Below are 22,641 nucleotides of genomic sequence, written 5' to 3' on the forward strand. Positions count from 1 at the left end.
TCATGGTGGATTTTGGCATGAGATTGACTCCTGAGCCTCCATCTATTAAGATGCGCTTGACCTTTTGCCCCCGGATGTACCCCGACACATAAAGTGGCCTGTTGTGAGGCTTGGATCCAAGAAGTAAATCCTCATCCGAGAAACTCAAAGTCGCATTGCAGAGACACATCCAGTTGATTGCTCGGAGGCTCGCATTTTCCTTCATCTTACCTGCGTACAATTCTGGATTCTTAAGTCCTTGAATTATCAGCTTACGCTTCTCTTTAGGTAGATGAAAGATTTGTTTCCACCCCATGTTTGTAGGAAGGGCATCGAGAGCAGCTACTATTTCGTTCTCTTTTTCAAAATGAGACTGTTGTGGTGATACCGCATCATCTAGGCCCCTTTCCTCATTCTTCTTTTCATCGTCGCCACCTTTAGTAGCTGAGATGGTGCACGCAGTAACCTTGTTCATGAAATCTCGCGGGAAGAATTCTTCTAAGGTGACGGGACTTGGTGGTTCTTGCTCCAAAGAAATCAATTGGCAAGACATGTGGTTTGACAACTATTTTGGACTTTTTCTTTCCCTTCGTCTTGCGAGGTTTCGTCTTCTTTGATTGTTTTCTTCGACGATGAACAAAGTTGCGCTATCTCTGTCTTGTTTGTTTCTTTGACTTCTTGCGCGTAACCAAAGTCCAACCTTCATCGTCATCTTCATGCTTCTTTTCCTCATTCTTATCCTGAGGAGGTAGTCTTTCTTCCAATGACATTGGAGGTAGCGACGACAATGACCCTTGGATCTGTAATGCCACAGGCTCAAAACTTCCGAACTGCAACATATACACACATTGTCCTTGCCGTATAATTGGCTCGTCAAGTTGTTCCAGACTACGAGTTTGATTTGTGGTTACTGTGTCCTCCAAGTCAAGAATGATCTTCCCTTCCTTGGAGAGCTGCATGATCTTCTCCTTGAGTGTTATACACTTTTCAATAGGATGACTTACCAGCCTGTGATAACGGCAGTAATTGGGATCGTTTGTCTTGTTTGCTTGCTCAGGGCGCTTGGACTCTGGCAATTGTATAACCTTCTTTTCTAAGAGGTCATCAAGCATTCCAGACAAGTCAGAATCTGGGAATGGGTATTTCTTAGCCTGCAACTCTTTCAATGTAGGCTTGTCTCGTTGGTAGTTGTAAGAGAATGACTCTTTCTTCTATTCATACTTAGGCTTTGACGATATTTTCACAGGTGCACTGCTGGTTTCGACGACCATTGTTTCCTTTGTTGACGATTTGGAGTTCTTATCAGTTTTCTTGAACTCCTTCTTTTCACTTGTCACCTTAGAAGAACTTGGTCGAGCACTACCATGTTCTTTGATTGTGATCTCCATGTCGTGGGCGCGGGTAGCCGTGTCTTGGAAGCTCTTTGGCATGATCCCTTTCGGGATGTAAAGAATGTCCCATTTCATCCCGTTGACGCACATTTCAATCGCCGACGCTTCACTTAAGCGATCCTTACATTCCGCACTCAAAAGCACGCCACTGTTGATGTAATCGACGATGTGCTCGTCTTGCCATTGAGATGTCTTTGTCAATTCGCTCATGCCGACGACACGTCTGGTGTCAGTAGAATCTGTTAAGGAATTCATCTTCCATGTGACCCCAATCAATTGACTCGAGTCCAGATCTGTGTACCGATCGAATGCGATCCCTTTGAGCGAACGAACGAATCGCTTCACCAAACGATCACTTTCTTTTCCAAAGATTGTTGCATGTCTCGACGAAGTGGGCGATGTGTTGCTTTGGGTTCCCCTTCCCGTCGAATCTGTTGAAATTTTGGGGGCCGATAGCCGATGGCATGCGCAGATCGTCAATCCTCTTAGTGTATGGCTTGATGTAGCGTCCACTACTTGTCGAGCTATCATCCAACTGACACTTGATCGTCTTGGCTATTAACTCCTGCAGCTTCTCTTCGGTGAAGTTGTGATCTCATTCTTTGGCTTTTCCCTATCTTCGCCAACTTCTCTATCGCTATCAACATCCCTATCGGTGTCACCATGCTCGCTCTCGGCCTTCCCGTCACGAGTGCCACCACCTCTTTTTGGAGCTCATCAATTTTTTTGTTCTTTTCTTCATTCTCCTTCATCATCTTCTCAAGGAGTTCATTCATTTTCTGCATTCGATCCTCAAGAGTATCACCACTTATCACCATGACCGGCGACGCCAGAGTTGATGTTTCTTTCTTCTTTGGCGACGCCTTGATTTGCGGGGGAAGCCTTTTTGTCAGCCTTAACACTTCTACCCTCCTCGCGTGAAGAAGATGAGGCGACCAAGAGTCTTTAGCGGCGCGCTATGGAGGCGACAGAGAATTTGCGCGGCCTAGTTGGGACGTGTGCGGGAGCGTAGATCGGCAAAGCAGCAGATTGACAAGAACCTTCTTCGCCATTCTTCTTGTGGAGATGCTAAACGATCGCGTAGGAGGGGAGGTAGCAAAATGGGGGTACCCTGCAGGATATCTGCGTAGGTCTTCTTGGATGGACTGGAGGAGGTGCTTTGCTTGGTAGACATCTTCTTGTTTTGGTAGACTTGAATAAAACAGCAGTAGAGATGAGAGGTAGAGATTTTCACGTCGGGTTCACCAAAATTTGTAATGAAAATTTTGTATTGCGATAATCAAATACAAAACAAGGAAACAATTATATTTTATTAATAAATATCAAAAGTACGTGTACAATCTCTAATGTATCCTCCGATTCTAATATGTCAGAAGGGGTACGTGTACGAGGTACACGTGAGGGGTGCGCGTGTAGACAACTTAATTGCTCTACACGCGATGTAGATTTGATTTCTTGAGAGGGTCGCGATGACTTGAATCTCTCTTGAAGGTTTGAATTTGTGATTGAATCTTCAACGCAGGCGGCACGATTTGATGTGCTTGTTGACTGCTTGCAATGATTTTGACAGAGAGGATTTGTAGGAATTTTGTACCTTGTTCTCTCTAGCTCCTTTGCAATTATGAATTTCCAACCCTTTGAATGAATGAGAAAAGCTCTATTTATAGAGTTTCAATTCCCCTTATTGGACTTTGATGGTCACAGGCCCATTTGTGGGTTTATTAGCAACCTTGGCCCAAATTTGATTCTTTCTGGGTTTAGTGATCCGAATAACTCCTTTGTAATCCGAATCGACCCATATTTCATTTAATCGGGACAAATTAATTAAATTAAGTTAAAATTTGGTATTAACTCAGAATAATAAATTTATTTTATTTATTCGGCACATTAATAAATTTTCCGTGCCTACAGCGCATAAGAGCCAATAATTAACGAGTCGAAATTCATTCGTAATCAAAACCAAATAAACCTGAGGGTACCGAAATCAAATAAGTTCTCTTTACTCTTTCTTTTTGTTTTATTCTTTTATTTTGTCTTTTATTTAATTTCTCTATTTTATTGTATTGACTAAGCTAGTTAATTTGTTTTTGTAAATAATTTGTATTATATTGTGTAAATTTGGTTTTAACAATTTTCTTTGTCTTAATTTCGTCAAATATATAATATTACGAATAAATAGTAGAGGCCGTCCGTTAAACTTGTTTTTGTATGTTTTTTATAAAACCTAATGGCGACTCCATATTATTAACTTATTTTCAAAAAGGAGATTTTTTCGGGGATCTTACATCTGGGTAGTACGAACATTCCTCATAATCGACATATTCATGTCGAAAACAACACTCGTCGGACATGCGTTGCATATAAATATAGAAAAGTTTTAAAATATAGGCTTTTGATGTAAAAAGACGTCAATCCAAATGTCAATTTAGGCTATTGATTGTAAAAAAAAAATAAACACAAAGGGAATATATTTTTTTTTTAGGGGAAAGATGATTTCATTAATCAAAAGCCATACGGCAACTTCAACAGACGTCAAACAAGACGAAATACAATATCGTTGAAATCAAATAAAAACTATCCTTCACGAAACAAAGATCTCTAATTAGAATATAATACGCTTCTGCATGCCCTCTAAACCGTTGTTTCTTCACACAGCCTTCCACGAGGGGATCTTTGGATATGTTGGAGTTTTGAGAAAGATGAGTTTTTTTCTGATCTAACCTTTTGTATCCGACGCACCGACAACAGCTGCAACACCAACTTCCACTTAGATCTACGACTCCCATATTGGGAGAGAAAACCCACAAATAATACTTTAAAGGAAATATACTTTAATGACTTACTTCGTAATTAATACGGAGTATTTTTATGGAAAACTGATACACACAAATAATAAGTGAAAGATTAATTGGCGTCTGCGATTAATTTGAGAGTCTTAGCGACTATTATAGTTGGTTGCTAAATCCTTGTTTTTTCGTGTAGTATACAAACCAATTACCAAGTGATTTTTCTCTGTAGAGAAGATAAGAGAGGATGAAATAGAAATATTTTGTGGAAATATTGTGTGTATTGCATATCGTCAGCCTTGGTTTATATACAATATATGCTAGCTAGAAAGCAGGAAAACCTAGCTAAAGTTAGTTCCTAATTGACACAAAATAAGGAACAAAATATATACATAATAATTTACTTATTTGGTCAAAGATTGTAACCAAATAATATGCTTAACACCCCCCCTCAAGTTGGAGCATGGAGGTTCGAAATGCCCAGCTTGGCCAAAATCGTGTGAAATTGAGACCGTCCAAGAGCCTTTGTGAGAATATCGGCAAGTTGACACTTGGTATTAACATATGAAGGTGCAAGAGTGCGCTTGATTATTTCATCACGAACGAAATGGCAGTCAATTTCTGTAACACCCGCGAATTTTCCATTTTGACATTTATAATTTAATTAACCATTCTATGGTCTTATTTATATTTTAAATTATTTAATTTAATTAATTTCATTATTAAACATGATTTTTATAAATATTATATTTTTAAAGCTTAAGTTATACAAAATAAATATTTTGGTCGGATAATAATGATAATAATAATAATATTCTCCGTCTTGAGTTGTAGTGGGCTTGAGACGTAATTTCTAGTGCATATCGACTCAATCTTGCATGTTGGGCCTAGTATGACTAATGGGCTCACATACTACTCTTTCCTCCTCATAAATATCATGAAGGAAACCCTAGAACACACCTCCCTCCTCAATTTTTCAGCATTCATCTTCAACAACCATCACCATTTTTATACATTTCTCTTACAAATCTTCAAAACTCCATAACTTGCTCAATTCTTGTCCAAATCAAGTGATTTTCGCGCCTATCTCTCCCTCTAATCGCCCTCCATCTTTCTAGGTAAGAAAGAGTCCGACTTTCCTCCTTATAAAGAGCTGTCGAACCATTTTACACTTGGTAACCTTTTTCTAGTTTCGATTCTTAGTCTTATTTTGTGTTTTCTTATGTTTAGGAGAAAGTTTAGTTGACCCTAAGTGGATTCTTGAAAGGTAGACGATTCTATTGTGGATTAAAGAGCTAAAAGGTAACGGTGATGGGTTACTCGACATTATGTCAATTTAATGTGTTTATATGTTGTGGTTTATTCTTGTGTTTGTTAAAGTATGAATCTTTACATGTTTCACATGTTCATTGTTAGATAAATTGGTTTGTGAAACCGTCTTATGGTTGTTTGAGGAATTTCTAGTCTTTTGTCACATGTTTGTTCAATTGGATTAAATGGGTTGTTTACATATGTTAATTAGAGAAAAATCCGTCTTAATCATGCTTAGTTGACATGTTTAATTGTGTCATGAGATTATTTATTGGATTAATATTGTAAATGATGAAGTTGGTAGTATGGTTGTTTTGAAATATGTCTTAAATGGTGAATTAGTATGTGGGTATGTTGAGATCTAAGCTTTTGAGTGAAAAAGATGGAATCTTTATGTTGAGTTTACCTTATTAAGTCTTATTCATGAACATGGAGTAATTTATGAATGTTGTATGTTGTGGATTCTTGTTTTTAATTGTATAATTGTTACTTGGAGGTTGATTATGTGTCCAACAATGATGTTGAAGCAACTTTGGGTAAAATTGGTGGTGTGTTGGTTGAATTCCTTCATTATAATGGTGTTATTTAAATTCTCGGTGCAAATGAGCCAAAGCTCATCCTTGACAGAAATTTCGAAAGTGACATTTTAAATGTTTGAAAGTTTGAGCTTGACTCATTGTGGACAACATTCATTTTAAGGTTGTTTTCTTATCAAGTGACCATCTACTTGGTTAAGTTAAGTGTTTTTATACGTTATGTTGCACGATTTACTTCATATGCTTCTTACTCTTTGTTCCAATGCTCATAAATGGCACGGGTTTGGTCCCCACCCGGCTGGGAGTTCTCTTATGGTTTCTCTTCACTTATAACTTCTATTAATCATTTATTTAATTACGCATCCTTCTTATGATTGGTAAATGGTCAATTTAGGATTTGTTTATGTTATGATAATGCGAATTATTGTTGTTACTCGTATTTGTGACCGGAGTGTGACGGTTTACATGGTATGACTACTCGACATTCCTTATTTATTTGCCCTCGGACATTGGGTCACGATTAGGTGCCATTGTTTCCGAGTTGGGCTATATTCCTTCCGCCTCTTCGGACTTTGGGGTACTGCTAGGTACCATTGTTCCGATTTGGGGTTACTCGACCTTGGGGCACGGCTAGGTGTCATGGATCGAGTCTTGGATACGATTTGGGATTGTATGTCGAATCGGGTGTCGTCCATCCCGAGAGTCTGGCCAGATTTAGACTAGGACCGTCACCGTATTATGATCGTCGTCCTACCAGGAGGTTGGAGTCTAGGGGTTTGTCTTGTTTTGAGTCAAAGCCTTTGTAAATGTCTTGCTCGTTACGGTCATTGGCGTGTTCTTATATACGAGAGTGCACGTCTTCTATGATTGTTTGTGAGAGTCTTGGTCCTATCGGATACTAGTGGTGAGATGCAAGCCCCTAGTTGCGATATGATCGCCGGGATCGATGTTCCCATCCGTTCTTATGGTGAGATGTAAGCCATAAGTATGAATGTGACATTAGTAGCCACGTCCCGTGCTATGGTTGTTAAGAGGTTTTCAAGTAATGGCTATTGGTTTCCATCCATGTATTTTCTATTCAATTGATCTGTTGTTTACCTTCTTCATATGATTCGATGCCTTATCTCATATCCATGTTTTGGTTACCTTGAATGCATGTTTAATCTAATGTACCATGCCTATCTCATTAAGAATGCAATCAGAGGCGGATCTTCCTTGACCTGCGCAGGGGCCAGGCCCCCCCCCCCTAACCTTTGGGCCAAATACATTACACAAGTTAGTTTGGCCCCTATCGATATTAGGAAGTACTACAATGCATGGTAGCCCACGTGTTTGTTAAGAAAGGTCCACTTATGTAAATCTTAATTCTCTTTTGATGATATTCTTTGTCAATTTGTTTGGCCCACTGTATCACTTAGTTGGAAATTTTTGCTGGGTAGCCTTGATTCTTAATTAAATAACCAAAGTCTTAACGTATTTTTAATTAAATCAACAAGATAACGGTTTAGTAAGGAATAACCATAAAGATTCACATCTGTTTTTTTTAAATATGAAATCTAAATAGTAATTTTTTTTCTCTAATATTCCCATGTCACGGTCATTTCTTTATCTATTTCATATTAGGGTGTGTTATTCAATTGTTTACCTTACTATTTTGTCCTGATTTTTTGTTAACCTATTTCATATTAGGGTGTCTAAGTCACTTGTTTACCTTACTATTTTGTCTCGGTCATTTGTTTTCCTATTTCATATTAGGGTGTCTCAATCAATTATTTGATTTTCTATTTTGGGAATGCTTTTGATTAACAATTTAATCATCAACACTCAATTTGGTTCACTTGTCACCAAATAAATAGTTATCTCCCCTTTCCTTAATTTTTGTGCCAAAACAAAGGTAAACGAATGATCCGGAGAAAGGAATTACATTTACGTTAAATTGAAAATGTCTAAAATAACAACAAAAACACCATATAATAGACATCGACTTTTTTTAAATACTTTTAATTTAATTTGACTACATTTTATTTCAATAATACCCCATCGTGCAAATGTGAATTACTTACCAAATTTTTTTGAGAAGCTATATTATGAAAGCTAAAAATTATAACGAAAAGACTACAATAGTAGTCGATTTTATCAAGCTCGGCCCCCGTAAGAATTTTTCTCAAGATCCGCCACTGAATGCAATGTGCCTATCTCATTATGATTATCGTTTATATTCCCTTGTTCATATTATTCAAGTATGATGCATGATCAATATGTTTAATTAAGTTCTTGCTTATGTGCATTTTGACATATTGTGGCTGGAGAACTCCCGAGTTACTCCCCACTGACTGTGGCGTTCATGTTTACATGAATGACAGGTTTGTGATGCAGATTATGGGGAAGACGTGTGAGCTAGCGAGAACGTTGAACCTTGGACCTTAGTTATAGTTTGCTTAGACTCACCCATCGTTAGACTTGTGTTTATTCGTGGGATATCTTTTCCCCAACGCACTTCGTTTTTAATTGTAAAACTTATTCATTTTACTTTTCATTTTCGTTTGATCACTTATGGTGAATTTCACACTTTAAACTTTAAAGGTTTTAAAAATGCCTTATTTTCCGCTTAGATTTAATAGTTCTTTTGATGCCTCATCGAGGGTGTCACATTGGTATCGAGCATATGTTGCTCCCGACGCACACACGTGTACCCCGAATTTAAATTGAACTTGACCTCAAATACTAAATGAGAGATGGGTAGAATTAAGGACCTAAGTTGGTAGTCTCTTCGTGCATGCTATTTGTTAGGTGCTAACATGGTTGACTCTTTTGGTGTCTTGCGAAGATGGTACGACCAACCAAGGTGGAGAATACTATCATGGAAGCTCTTACTCTAATTCTTCGGAATCAACGAAATGCTAATACTCAAGTTAATCATCGCTCTAACCGCCGTGGCAAGAGGCCATTTGTGCCCACATCCTCGTCGTCTTCTAGCAAGGAGAGGTTGGCGCCGAGAGTCCAAGGATAAAGAGTACCAGACCATGGAAGACAAGAGCCAATAGTGCAAGAGCCAAAAGGACAAGTCCCTACATCTACTAATAGGCTTAGGGAGAACCGCAAGTGCTCAAGTGTGGGCAAGCTTATCACCCCGGGATTGGATGCTATGATATGCCCTTGAAGTGTTACCATTGCAAGAAGCCCGGACATCTCTTCAAGAATTGCCCCGAGAAGAAGACTACCCCTCCTCCTCTCCCTCATGCTCCGGAAGCCGAGCCAAGAAGAGTCATTCTTGTCGAGAATCAAGTCGGAACCGCCGTTCCTCCCGACACCGTTATGGGTGTGTTTTCTATCCTTGATCCACCTTTCCTTACTTTTATCCTGCGATGCTCATCCTCCCTTTCTAAACTCCCTTTTGCTTTACCTTGGAAGCTAGTTTGGTACCCACCCGACCTATCCTTCGTTTTTGTTTCTTCTTCCATCACATCTTGCTTGTGGATTTCTTTCTCTTGAAGGGTGTCTTTACCGTCTTGAAGATACCTCCCTCTCTTCGAATGCCTTGTCATATTCCCTTGTCTTTGTGCTTCTATACCTTTCGCAACTCTTATCCCATATCTTGGGAGTTGTCTTTGTACCTTTTCTTCTCATAAGACCCCTCATGTACACCTTCATCTTGGCTTTATGGAATGTTAACTTTGGTCGAATAATTTAACTTTTGTGGAGTTTGTTTGTGTTTGACCCTTGACCCTAGTTTTGAGAGGTTGTGACGTTAGAAAGGCTTAGGTAGTGTGATGATACGTGCTTAGTGATTCTTATACCTAGTTCCTTGATAAAGTGAGTATATTTGATTGGTGGAATTCCTTGTGTAAGTGTGAGTTGTATATGTTACTTAGGCTATGGAACTTGGCTTTGTTGTCTACGCTTGGGATTTGAAAGCTTAGTAGGTTGAGCGTTGTTACCTTAGGAGTAATCATGGAGTAAGGCTCATGATATGAGCTTGGAGGAAAACCCATTTTTAGATGTTAATAATCCCGTATAGATTGGGGATGTGATTTGATATTAGTTGTCCCTTGAGAATTTTGTGGAGGAGTCTTTGTTAATTCGTTCTTTGGTTTTTAAAAACATCGAGGTTGTGTCGAGAACTTGAGATAAAGAGATGTTGTTATACTTGAGTGGTAGACTTACTTTAGGGAGATCCTAATATGTGATAGGATAGGTGAACAATGAATCTAACCAATTTATCAACCCTTAAGCGAGCGTTTATTTTACCTTGATCAGTCATTGAGGTGTAATCCTTTAAGAGAGACTTGCATATAAGGAATGAGATGAATTGCCTTGACCCTCGTTTTGGAATTTGGTCGTTTTGTTATGATGGTACAATATCCTAATAGGCGTGACCATGTTAGAGAGAACCTTAAGTCTTAGAAAGTGTATGGTTTTAGCTCTAAAATCCCCCTCGTACCTTTAATCATCTTCCCTCCCTTCGTTCATACCTTAATTAGATTTATTTCTTAAGTATAAAAGTTTACTTGTCGTTTCCTTGCCTTGAATACCTCTCTAATTCTAATGTCTCTTACTGGTGTTAACTAGTTACCTTTATTATTGACTCCTTTAATCTCACACCTTATCATGTTCTTGTATCCCTTTGAAATTTCCTATCATTTCTTGACCTAGTTATTGCTCTTGTTTCTTTAGTGGAGTGATGGCATTGTTGGCTACGTTGTAGAGTGAGGGAGATGCTCTTTGAGGATTCTTTGTGAACCTTGATTTCATCAAAATTGGATTAGTGGAACTCGAGTTGAGTTGGGTAGGAAAAATTGTATGACAAACCTATTTAATTTTGGTTGGTGGTCTTTATGATTTGGGGAATGTGATCATCTATGCTTGTGAATTCGGGTGTGAATAAGATTTTGGTTTGGAGTGTTAGAAAGTATAAAGACCTTGAGATTTTGACCTTTGATTAAGGATTTTACCATAGTGAGAACTCCTAGTGGCCGATAGTTGGTTATGTGTGTAACTCTTTTAGTAGTTTTGATCTTTCATGGAAATCGTTTATAGATGATTTATATTTGAGGGTTATGGAATCACAATTGTGGTGGAGTGACTCGACCCACGGGATAACATAGGAGTAAGTGTGTAAGTGTCTTGAGGAAATGCTTGGGAGTTATGTAGTTATGAGTTTTGTGGTTAGGAAGTTTTCGAACCGTTCGGATGACATTGTTGTTTGAGATTTGAGTACCTAGCGTTTCCTTGTGGTTTAAATTCCTTCCTCCCTTAAGCATGAGCATTTCCGTTCATACCTCTCTCCTTCGCTTCATCCTGCTCCTCCTTTAAATTTGATACTCGTAACTTGTGAAATTCAATCTTTGATATCCTCGTAGACTCGATTTCAACACTTCTCCTAGGAAGTTCATCATAGCTCTTTTGTTGGTTAAGTCTGAACCCCCTTAGCGTACCTTGTGTTCATGATATCTAAGTTCTCTTCATTTCGTACCATTTCTAAACATTTCAAGCTACCACTTTTGATCCATTGTTAAAAGTTTATGTTACTTTTATAAAACCCTACCTATTTTAAAGGTTTGAAAATGGGAATTTGATTTAGTTCTCCTTTTGTTCTATGAGTACAACTCCTTTTTATTGATTTTAATTGCTAAACCCGAGTTACTTTTAATTTTGCTCAATTTCTAACTAACTTTGACCTACTTATGATTCCTTTGTCAGAGTTTAATATTATATTTTCGGAAATTTGACTCCATTTGAGTTTTAAAGTGAAACCTCTATCTCTAATTTGGCTTTTGCAAAAGAAAATTTGAGTGAATTACCTTTTTCTTTTGATTTTGACGTTGATCGGTTGTTAGAACTCGTTATTTGAAACGTTTAATAACTTGTTCTACGCTTGTCGACGAGTGACTTTTGTCTTAGATTTGTCTTTGACTTGGAAAGTTAGCGTTCTTGTGTGCACGACAAGAGCAATTTCGTTCCATGAATGAGACTTATACTTTTGAAAACTCTTCATTAATGTTTTTGAAAGTATTTTGATTTTCGATTTGTACAAATGTTTTGCTTTTGACCATATCTTTGATTTGGAATGTGATATTCTTGAATACGTAACAAGAACACTTCCGTTCCTTTGATGAGAAGTTGGTCCTGTTGGAAAATTTTATTTGGAACTTCTAAAAGAATTTTAATTCTTACAAGCAAGTAACCTTTTAATGTTTTGGTTACCGATTTTAAAAGTTCAGTTTTACTTTTTATAACCTTTCTTTTCTATCTTCAAGTTTCGAGGACGAAACTTTTTAAAAGATGGGGTGATTGTAACACCCGCGAATTTTCCATTTTGACATTTATAATTTAATTAACCATTCTATGGTCTTATTTATATTTTAAATTATTTAATTTAATTAATTTCATTATTAAACATGATTTTTATAAATATTATATTTTTAAAGCTTAAGTTATACAAAATAAATATTTTGGTCGGATAATAATGATAATAATAATAATATTCTCCGTCTTGAGTTGTAGTGGGCTTGAGACGTAATTTCTAGTGCATATCGACTCAATCTTGCATGTTGGGCCTAGTATGACTAATGGGCTCACATACTACTCTTTCCTCCTCATAAATATCATGAAGGAAACCCTAGAACACACCTCCCTCCTCAATTTTTCAGCATTCATCTTCAACAACCATCACCATTTTTATACATTTCTCTTACAAATCTTCAAAACTCCATAACTTGCTCAATTCTTGTCCAAATCAAGTGATTTTCGCGCCTATCTCTCCCTCTAATCGCCCTCCATCTTTCTAGGTAAGAAAGAGTCCGACTTTCCTCCTTATAAAGAGCTGTCGAACCATTTTACACTTGGTAACCTTTTTCTAGTTTCGATTCTTAGTCTTATTTTGTGTTTTCTTATGTTTAGGAGAAAGTTTAGTTGACCCGGAAGTGGATTCTTGAAAGGTAGACGATTCTATTGTGGATTAAAGAGCTAAAAGGTAACGGTGATGGGTTACTCGACATTATGTCAATTTAATGTGTTTATATGTTGTGGTTTATTCTTGTGTTTGTTAAAGTATGAATCTTTACATGTTTCACATGTTCATTGTTAGATAAATTGGTTTGTGAAACCGTCTTATGGTTGTTTGAGGAATTTCTAGTCTTTTGTCACATGTTTGTTCAATTGGATTAAATGGGTTGTTTACATATGTTAATTAGAGAAAAATCCGTCTTAATCATGCTTAGTTGACATGTTTAATTGTGTCATGAGATTATTTATTGGATTAATATTGTAAATGATGAAGTTGGTAGTATGGTTGTTTTGAAATATGTCTTAAATGGTGAATTAGTATGTGGGTATGTTGAGATCTAAGCTTTTGAGTGAAAAAGATGGAATCTTTATGTTGAGTTTACCTTATTAAGTCTTATTCATGAACATGGAGTAATTTATGAATGTTGTATGTTGTGGATTCTTGTTTTTAATTGTATAATTGTTACTTGGAGGTTGATTATGTGTCCAACAATGATGTTGAAGCAACTTTGGGTAAAATTGGTGGTGTGTTGGTTGAATTCCTTCATTATAATGGTGTTATTTAAATTAAGTGCAAATGAGCCGAAGCTCATCCTTGATGAATTTACGGAAAGTGACATTTTAAATGTTTGTAAAGTTTGAGCTTGACTCATTGTGGACAACATTCATTTTAAGGTTGTTTTCTTATCAAGTGACCATCTACTTGGTTAAGTTAAGTGTTTTTATACGTTATGTTGCACGATTTACTTCATATGCTTCTTACTCTTTGTTCCAATGCTCATAAATGGCGCGGGTTTGGTCCCCACCCTACGGTGGGAGTTCTCTTATGGTTTCTCTTCACTTATAACTTCTATTAATCATTTATTTAATTACGCATCCTTCTTATGATTGGTAAATGGTCAATTTAGGATTTGTTTATGTTATGATAATGCGAATTATTGTTGTTACTCGTATTTGTGACCGGAGTGTGACGGTTTACATGGTATGACTACTCGACATTCCTTATTTATTTGCCCTCGGACATTGGGTCACGATTAGGTGCCATTGTTTCCGAGTTGGGCTATATTCCTTCCGCCTCTTCGGACTTTGGGGTACGGCTAGGTACCATTGTTCCGATTTGGGGTTACTCGACCTTGGGGCACGGCTAGGTGTCATGGATCGAGTCTTGGATACGATTTGGGATTGTATGTCGAATCGGGTGTCGTCCATCCCGAGAGTCTGGCCAGATTTAGACTAGGACCGTATTATGATCGTCGTCCTACCAGGAGGTTGGAGTCTAGGGGTTTGTCTTGTTTTGAGTCAAAGCCTTTGTAAATGTCTTGCTCGTTACGGTCATTGGCGTGTTCTTATATACGAGAGTGCACGTCTTCTATGATTGTTTGTGAGAGTCTTGGTCCTATCGGATACTAGTGGTGAGATGCAAGCCCCTAGTTGCGATATGATCGCCGGGATCGATGTTCCCATCCGTTCTTATGGTGAGATGTAAGCCATAAGTATGAATGTGACATTAGTAGCCACGTCCCGTGCTATGGTTGTTAAGAGGTTTTCAAGTAATGGCTATTGGTTTCCATCCATGTATTTTCTATTCAATTGATCTGTTGTTTACCTTCTTCATATGATTCGATGCCTAATCTCATATCCATGTTTTGGTTACCTTGAATGCATGTTTAATCTAATGTACCATGCCTATCTCATTAAGAATGCAATGTGCCTATCTCATTATGATTATCGTTTATATTCCCTTGTTCATATTATTCAAGTATGATGCATGATCAATATGTTTAATTAAGTTCTTGCTTATGTGCATTTTGACATATTGTGGCTGGAGAACCCCGAGTTACTCCCCACTGATCGTGCGTTCATGTTTACATGAATGACAGGTTTGTGATGCAGATTATGGGGAAGACGTGTGAGCTAGCGAGAACGTTGAACCTTGGACCTTAGTTATAGTTTGCTTAGACTCACCCATCGTTAGACTTGTGTTTATTCGTGGGATATCTTTTCCCCAACGCACTTCGTTTTTAATTGTAAAACTTATTCATTTTACTTTTCATTTTCGTTTGATCACTTATGGTGAATTTCACACTTTAAACTTTAAAGGTTTTAAAAATCCCTTATTTTCCGCTTAGATTTAATAGTTCTTTTGATGCCTCATCGAGGGGTGTCACAATTTCAATATGTTTCGTACGTTCATGAAAGACGGGATTATTGGCGATATGCAAAGCAGCTTGGCTATCACAATGCAGCGGAACTGGTTTCGAATGATCAATACCCAAGCTGCGAAGAAGCCCTTTGAGCCAAAGAATTTCACAAGTTGCAGAAGCCATAGCACGATACTCCGATTCAGCAGAAGACAAAGACACTGTAGCTTGCTGTTTTGTTTTCCACGAGATTGGAGACCCACCAAGAAAAATGTAATAAGCGGTAAGAGAGCGACGGTTGGTAGGGCTTTTTCCCCAGTCGGCATCATAGTAAGCCGTCAATTCTAAAGGAGCATTGGCACGTAAAAGAATACCTTGTCCCGGTTGCCCCTTTAAATAACGAAGGACACGGAGAACGGCGTCCCAGTGACACTGAGAAGGAGCCTTCATAAACCGAGATAGAAGGTGAACAGCATAGCTAAGTTCGGGTCGAGTCAAGGTAAGATAAATCAGCTTGCCCACAAGACGACGGTATCTAGTCGGATCAGAAAATAACGGAGTCAAAGAGGACTCTAAATCGTGTTTTTCGTCCATAGGAACGGTGGCTGGTTTTGACCCAAGAAGACCCGTCTCACCTAGCAAGTCAAGAGTATATTTACGTTGACATAAGAAGATCCCAGTAGAATTGCGTGCGACTTCAAGACCCAAAAAATATTTGAGCTTACCCAAATCTTTCATACGAAAACATTGGTTCAAGTATGCTTTGAATTTATTAATAGCCTCACTATCATTTCCGGCAATAACCAAATCATCTACATAGACGAGAATGTTAATGACAATGTCTCCTTTACGATAGATAAATAAGGAATGATCCGAAGGGCTATAAGAAAAACCATAAGAACATAAGGCTTGACCAAGTTTGGCATACCAACAACGAGGAGCCTGACGAAGGCCATATAAAGATTTACGAAGACGACAAACCTTGCCTTGTAAACCTTGCCCGAAACCAGGGGGAAATCTCATATAGACTTCCTCATCCAAATCCCCATGAAGAAACGCATTGTGAACGTCCATCTGATGCAGTTCCCAATTATTAATAGCTGCAATAGTAAGAAAAGCTCGAACAATAACCATTTTAACAGTTGGGGCAAAAGTTTCAACAAAATCAACTCCTTCGATTTGGTGATTACCAAAAGTGACAAGACGAGCTTTAAAACGTTCAATAGACCCATCAGAATTACGTTTTATTTTATAAACCCACATACAACCAAGCGCCTTTTTATCCGCGGGTAAGTCCTCGATAGTCCACGTATTATTGGCTTCCAATGCATCAATTTCGGCCTCCATGGTCTGTTTCCATCGAGGATCACGGATTGCTTCTTTAAACGAACCCGGTTCGACATCATTCGTTATAGCTGCAAGATAACTCTGATGGGAAGAAGAAAACTTAGCATAATTTACATGATTAGCAATAGGATACGGAGTACCTGACACGTGAGACGATGTGGATGCGGATGGGCGAGGAGGAACCGAGGAAAACGTGGTGTTAATGTGGTCTCGAATGGCTGCCCAGCGGACAAAATCTTTATGTCGAGTATTTTCGAATTTTTCTCTTTTCCCTCGTCCCAATTCATCAATGGGAACCGTGCCATTCCCAGAAGTATCATGCTCAGAAGAAATTCCCTGCTCTTCATTAGTAATATCATCATCGACATTTTGAGCAATATTTTCATCGACATTTTGAGCAATATTTTCATTCGCCTCATCCAAGGAACCTGACCCCCCCCCCAGTGCTAATATTAGGAGACTCCATGGGAGAAGAGGAAGGGGTGCTGGCGTCGGGTGTCGACGAAATTGTCGAAGGAACGGTGGGTATAAAACCGGTGTCATAGGAGTCATCAAAACCCATTTCATCGTGGGATGGCTCAACAATTTCAGCATAAGGAAAAATATTTTCTACAAAATGAACATCACGGGATTGGAAATAGGTCCCCGTATCAAGATCATAAAGATGCCATCCCTTCTTGCCAAACGGATACCCAAGAAAAATACACTTTCTACTACGGGAATCAAATTTATTTGTAATATGAGCATTTTTGGCATAGCACAAGCAGCCAAAAACTCGAATCAAACTAAGGTCGGGAGCATAACCAAATAATAACTCAAAAGGAGTCTTATGTTGTAAAAGCCGAGTAGGAGTTCTATTGATCAGGAAAGCAGCTGTCAACACACATTCACCCCAAAAATCAATAGACAATGAACTTTGAAAACGTAAGGCTCGTGCAACATTCAAAATGTGTCTATGCTTTCGCTCAACCCGAGCATTTTGTTGGGGTGTTTTTATCATAGAGGTTTGGTGGATGATCCCATGTTCCTTAAAATATGAAAATAAACCACGGAATTCCGTTCCATTATCACTACGCAATATTTTTACACGAGCATTAAACTGACGGTCAATTAAAGCAAAAAATTCGAGCAAAAGACGAGGGACTTCATCCTTTGTTTTCATGAGAAACACCCAAACACACCGAGAATAATCATCAACAATTGATAATAAATAGCGAGAACTGCAAGCACGGTTTGGTGCATAGGGACCCCAAACATCACAATGTATTAAATCAAAAATACGAGCAGCCTTATTATCACTTAAAGGAAATGGAGTGCGCGATTGTTTGGCACGAAAACAAATATCACAATGTTCGGGAATAAATTTGCTATTAAAACGAGAAATAGAAGGAAGATGCTCCAAAACCCGATGAGAAGGATGCCCCATACGTTGATGCCAAAGATCCATAGCAACCGCAGTATTAACCACATTAACACGAACCGGTTCCTCCATCGTCAAGTAATAGAGCCCATCCAAAAGTTCACCCACACCAATCGTCGTCAGTGCACGGTCCTGTATCACACATTGCAAATTATTAAATTGAACATGTAAATTACTAGATGCTAAGAGCTGCGAGACAGATAGCAAATTGCATTTGAACGAGGGAACCAACAGAACATTATATAAAGCAAGTCGAGCATTGATGGAAATAGTTCCTGCCTTGTTTGCAACTAGATTAGTTCCATTAGGTAAACCAATGTTAATTGGATTGATAGGATAACAGAAGTCAAATAGATATTCGTCACCGCAAACATGAGTCGATGCGCCCGTGTCAATAATCCATCGGATAGAAGACTTACCACTTAAACGGACCATATTGGCGACAACAGGAGTCTCACCAAGCACGGCATTAGTTTTGGCCGCGGAAGTTGAAGCCGACGAGTCCCCTGTTTTTGGTATGTGTCGAGGATGACCAACCGGGAAACCGATCTTCTCCCAACAACGGCTCACAGTATGCCCATCTTTATTGCAATGAGTGCACTTGAACCGAGGACGGCTACCACTCTCGGTTTTGGCCTGCTGACCTTTTCCATGTACCGCACATGCCATAGGTGAAACAACTTCCTCACGGGCCTGAGCAATAGTACGAACATCCTCCTCTTGAGCAATGCGAGAATATACAACATGTATATCAGGCAGAGGAGGAGAGCCGAGGATGCTGGACCGTACATTTGCATAGACGGGATCAAGACCCATAAGAAAGCCACGCACCTGTTCAACCTCCCTGCGCTTGCGAATTGTGCCTTGCAAATCGCAATTCGAACAGCATTCACAGTTGGGCAGGACATCATAATCATTGATGTCGTCCCATAGCAATTTTATACGACCAAAATAATCCATCAAAGACTCACCGTGTTTTTGTTTGCAGGCGGCCAAATCACCTTGGAGTTGATAAATTTTGATGTCGTTGGCCACCGAGAAGCGCTTTCGAATATCCTCCCAAAGATCGAAGGCAGTTTCACGGTAAGAAATTGACGAACGGACACCCGGTGCAATCGTGTTAAAAATCCAAGCGATAATAGTGTAATTGACAGCCTCCCAATCCGCGTATTCCGTTGGATTAGAAGGTTTATGCTTGAGAGTACCATCAATAAACCCAAGCTTTCGCTTGGCTCCCAGCGCGACACGAAAACCCTTAGCCCACTCGGCATAAGTTTTCGGACCAGTGAGTTGAACATGGGTTATGCGTGCTCCCGTTCCATCCTGGTTCGAGAGAGCATACACAGGATTAATAGTGTGGCTATTGCTACCGCCGTCACCACCAATAGATTTCCCGTCACCACCACTTGACTTATCGTCAACCATAGTGACAGATCAACAGAGAAAAGAAGGATCGAAAAAAATTTCGCAAAAACGTCCTTGCTCACGATACCATGTAGAGAAGATCAGAGAAGATGAAATAGAAATATTTTGTGGAAATATTGTGTGTATTGCATATCGTCAGCCTTGGTTTATATACAATATATGCTAGCTAGAAAGCCGGAAAACCTAGCTAAAGTTAGTTCCTAATTGACACAAAATAAGGAACAAAATATATACATAATAATTTACTTATTTGGTCAAAGATTGTAACCAAATAATATGCTTAACATTCTCCACTTAATAATCCCATTTATATTCTAGTATTATCAGTCTTCGGAATTGTACCGTTGCTTTAGAAACTTCATAATTAATCTTATCGCCATTACCTATATGAATAAGATAAAAAGAGTATTAGATAACCTCATAGGATTAGGGATGTCTTACATAATGGCTCAAAAACCAATAATTTTCTAACTAAATTCATAATGCATGAAGAAACATTCATGGGTTTTTTTCCTTAACGGAAATGCCTAATATGGCTGAGTTAATTCAAAACTATCTCTCTAACTAAATTCTTTTAACTCTAGAATCATAAAAGATAATAGACTCTTCCAAGTTCGAAAGTTATTCAGAAAAGTTAATTTATCCGATAAAGCTCGAAAAAATAAAATTAAAATGACAGTGGGTTTTAGCTTATCCATACGCATGATATTAGTCGTTACCTTTATTTGTATGGACTATAGAAGTACAGCCATAATGCAAGAATGTAGTCCATCTAATTGTATAACTGAATAGTTATTTTATAGGGAAATCTCACGTGTACCCCTCTAGTATGAGCTAATCTCACTTGTACCCCTACTTTTCAAGAAAGCTCAATTATACCCTCTAACTTCCTAGTTATTCTCACTTATACCCCTCAATTATGGGATAATCTCACTTGTACTCCTACTTTTTAGGAAAGCCCACACTACAACATCCTAATTACATAGTAATCGTGACCATAATACGAAACACCAACAACTAAGTCGTTAAGTACCTCAAAAAAAAAAAAAAAAAAAAAACTAAGTCGTTAAGTGATTTTTATTTTGAAAAACCCTTCAATTGGTTGAGCATGCAGTGGAGAAGAAGGGTAAAAGATAAATGTTGAAAATGAAAGGGAGTTATATAAAATGAATTTGGAGGGAAAAATGACGTTTGTTGCACAAAAAAAAAATATTTCAATTTAGGTAATGTAACACCCCCTTCTTACCCGGCCAAGGTAATTGGGAGATGTTACCTTCTCGGTTTCCCGAGGCGGTAAATCGGAGATACAATAAAGAAACATTTATTATAAATGACAAGTTTAGTGATTACAAACCATAAACTAATGAATAAATACAACTCATGACCATTATACTTATCTAACCAACTATACTCGTCTCGTGACTCATCAAGCTCGTCTCGTCTCCCGCGTGCTATCCAAACAACCTGTACTAAACCTGTTTCGAGTCCACTCGGTCGAGTGGACTCACCCGACCGAGTAGCACTCTACTCGGTCGAGTGGACTCACTCGGTCGAGTATACTCTTCACTCGACCGAGTGGACCCACTCGATCCGCCGCAACACCACTTGGTCTAGTCTAGGTCTAGTGTAAGGCTATATATATCCTTCCCTCCCGAGTGATCTCTTATCGGTCTAAAGGTCCTCTCACGCGTCCCAAGGTCTAAGTACGGGTCTCATAAAGGCCGGGTATTACAGGTACTCTTCTCCATACTGTTTATGTAGCCCTTTTTATTTAACGATATTTAACATTATAGTCACGGTTGGTGTATAATTAAAGAGTTGAAGGGTATAAATGGCCTTTATCGAAAAGTAGAGGAACAAGTGAAATTGGCTCATACCAGAAAGATACAATTGAGAATTTCCCTATTTTATAAAAGTTAACTGTCTCAAATGAGAGACAAGTTGAAGGGTATAAATGGGCTTTCTTGTTTGTGACGGCACATATCCGTCACTCTTGAGTGACGGATACCATTTTACCTCACAAAGTACCCACTTTTTCTCTCTCTGCAACACTATTCATGTGGTCCCCTTTCTCCACTAACCCATTTTGTTACCATTTTATCTCACAAAATATCCGACACAAAATAGAACCCGTCATGAGGAGACCAATTGATCTTATTTAATAATCAGATAAATTATTTCTCCTATGGACCGTCCCCATAAAGATGGACGGACCCAATAGAAGAGAATAGCCCAACATATGAAGAATAAACCTAAATGAATGAAATAAGAAAAACTCTACTGTCCCTTTCAAGCCAAACCTTTCATCTCTCCATTGAACTCACGTCCTCACTCCTCATCAAGCCAACTCCTCCATCTCCGTTGCAACCTCTGTCCTCACCGACACCGCCTGCTCTGCCACCTTTGCGGTTGTCGTTCCCATCACCTTCTTCCGGCCCTTACTAATCTATACCTCAACCAATCCATTAAAACTCAAAGGTTAAGAATTAAGATATCGACAATCCATGCCGATGGCTCCTCGACGCCGACCACCGACAACATGGTTTGGTACATGATTTTCAAATTTCCAGTTTTTTAGTTCAATACTTGTGTTTTTAAATTGAAAACTTTTAAGTTTTATGTTGATAATTATGGGTTGTGAATCTATGCTTAATTGAGGGAATACATATTTTAACCATCTTAAATTTTTAGTTTCAAAACTCAGTATTTTAACTTGGAAACTCGATCAAATCTCAAGGTTTTTAATTGATTTATTTTCTTTATTTGCTTAATTACCCCAAATAAAGTTTTAGTTTAATAACTACTACATTTAACTTGAAAGCTTGAGATTGTACGGAGAAAATTATGGCTTTGAATTAATTGTAAAAAGGTTGCGCGTCGTAAAGCCCGGCGGGAGGTCGTCGTTGGTGGCATGGTGCTGGCGGGGACTGGATGCTGTTTCTTATTTTTTGGAAGATGACAGTCATCAATCATCATTTAAGAATTTGATTTATTTTGGGCTTTTAATTAATGGGTTGGTCTTATGCTATAAGACCGTTCTATTAAACAATTAGCGTAACTTGTATATGTGTTACTGGCCTTTATACCTTCTAGAACTATTTGAAAATTCGCGCCGTGATGAATTAAGCCATCATGATATACCCTCAACTTTATATTGTTCTTGAAATCAACTACCAGTTATATAATCAACCTCATACATTACCTGAAAATTGCACACCAAATTGCATTATTTGTAAGTTTGACGCATCATATAGTATTGAATATGCCATATGAGATAACGATAGTACTCATAATAGGTAA

General features: G+C 38.4%; 1 long non-coding RNA gene across 1 annotated transcript; it reads left to right on the forward strand.

The window, feature by feature from the left end:
* The first annotated feature begins 12,573 nt into the window (after positions 1 to 12,573).
* LOC141626774 (uncharacterized) lies at positions 12,574 to 15,100 on the forward strand. The gene is made up of 3 exons (XR_012536354.1): positions 12,574 to 12,791; positions 12,904 to 12,976; positions 14,889 to 15,100. It is a non-coding gene; the product is annotated as an uncharacterized LOC141626774 (long non-coding RNA).
* The last annotated feature ends 7,541 nt before the right edge of the window (positions 15,101 to 22,641 follow it).

Source organism: Silene latifolia, chromosome Y (genome assembly GCF_048544455.1).
Source record: "Silene latifolia isolate original U9 population chromosome Y, ASM4854445v1, whole genome shotgun sequence".
Taxonomy (NCBI): Eukaryota; Viridiplantae; Streptophyta; class Magnoliopsida; order Caryophyllales; family Caryophyllaceae; genus Silene; species Silene latifolia.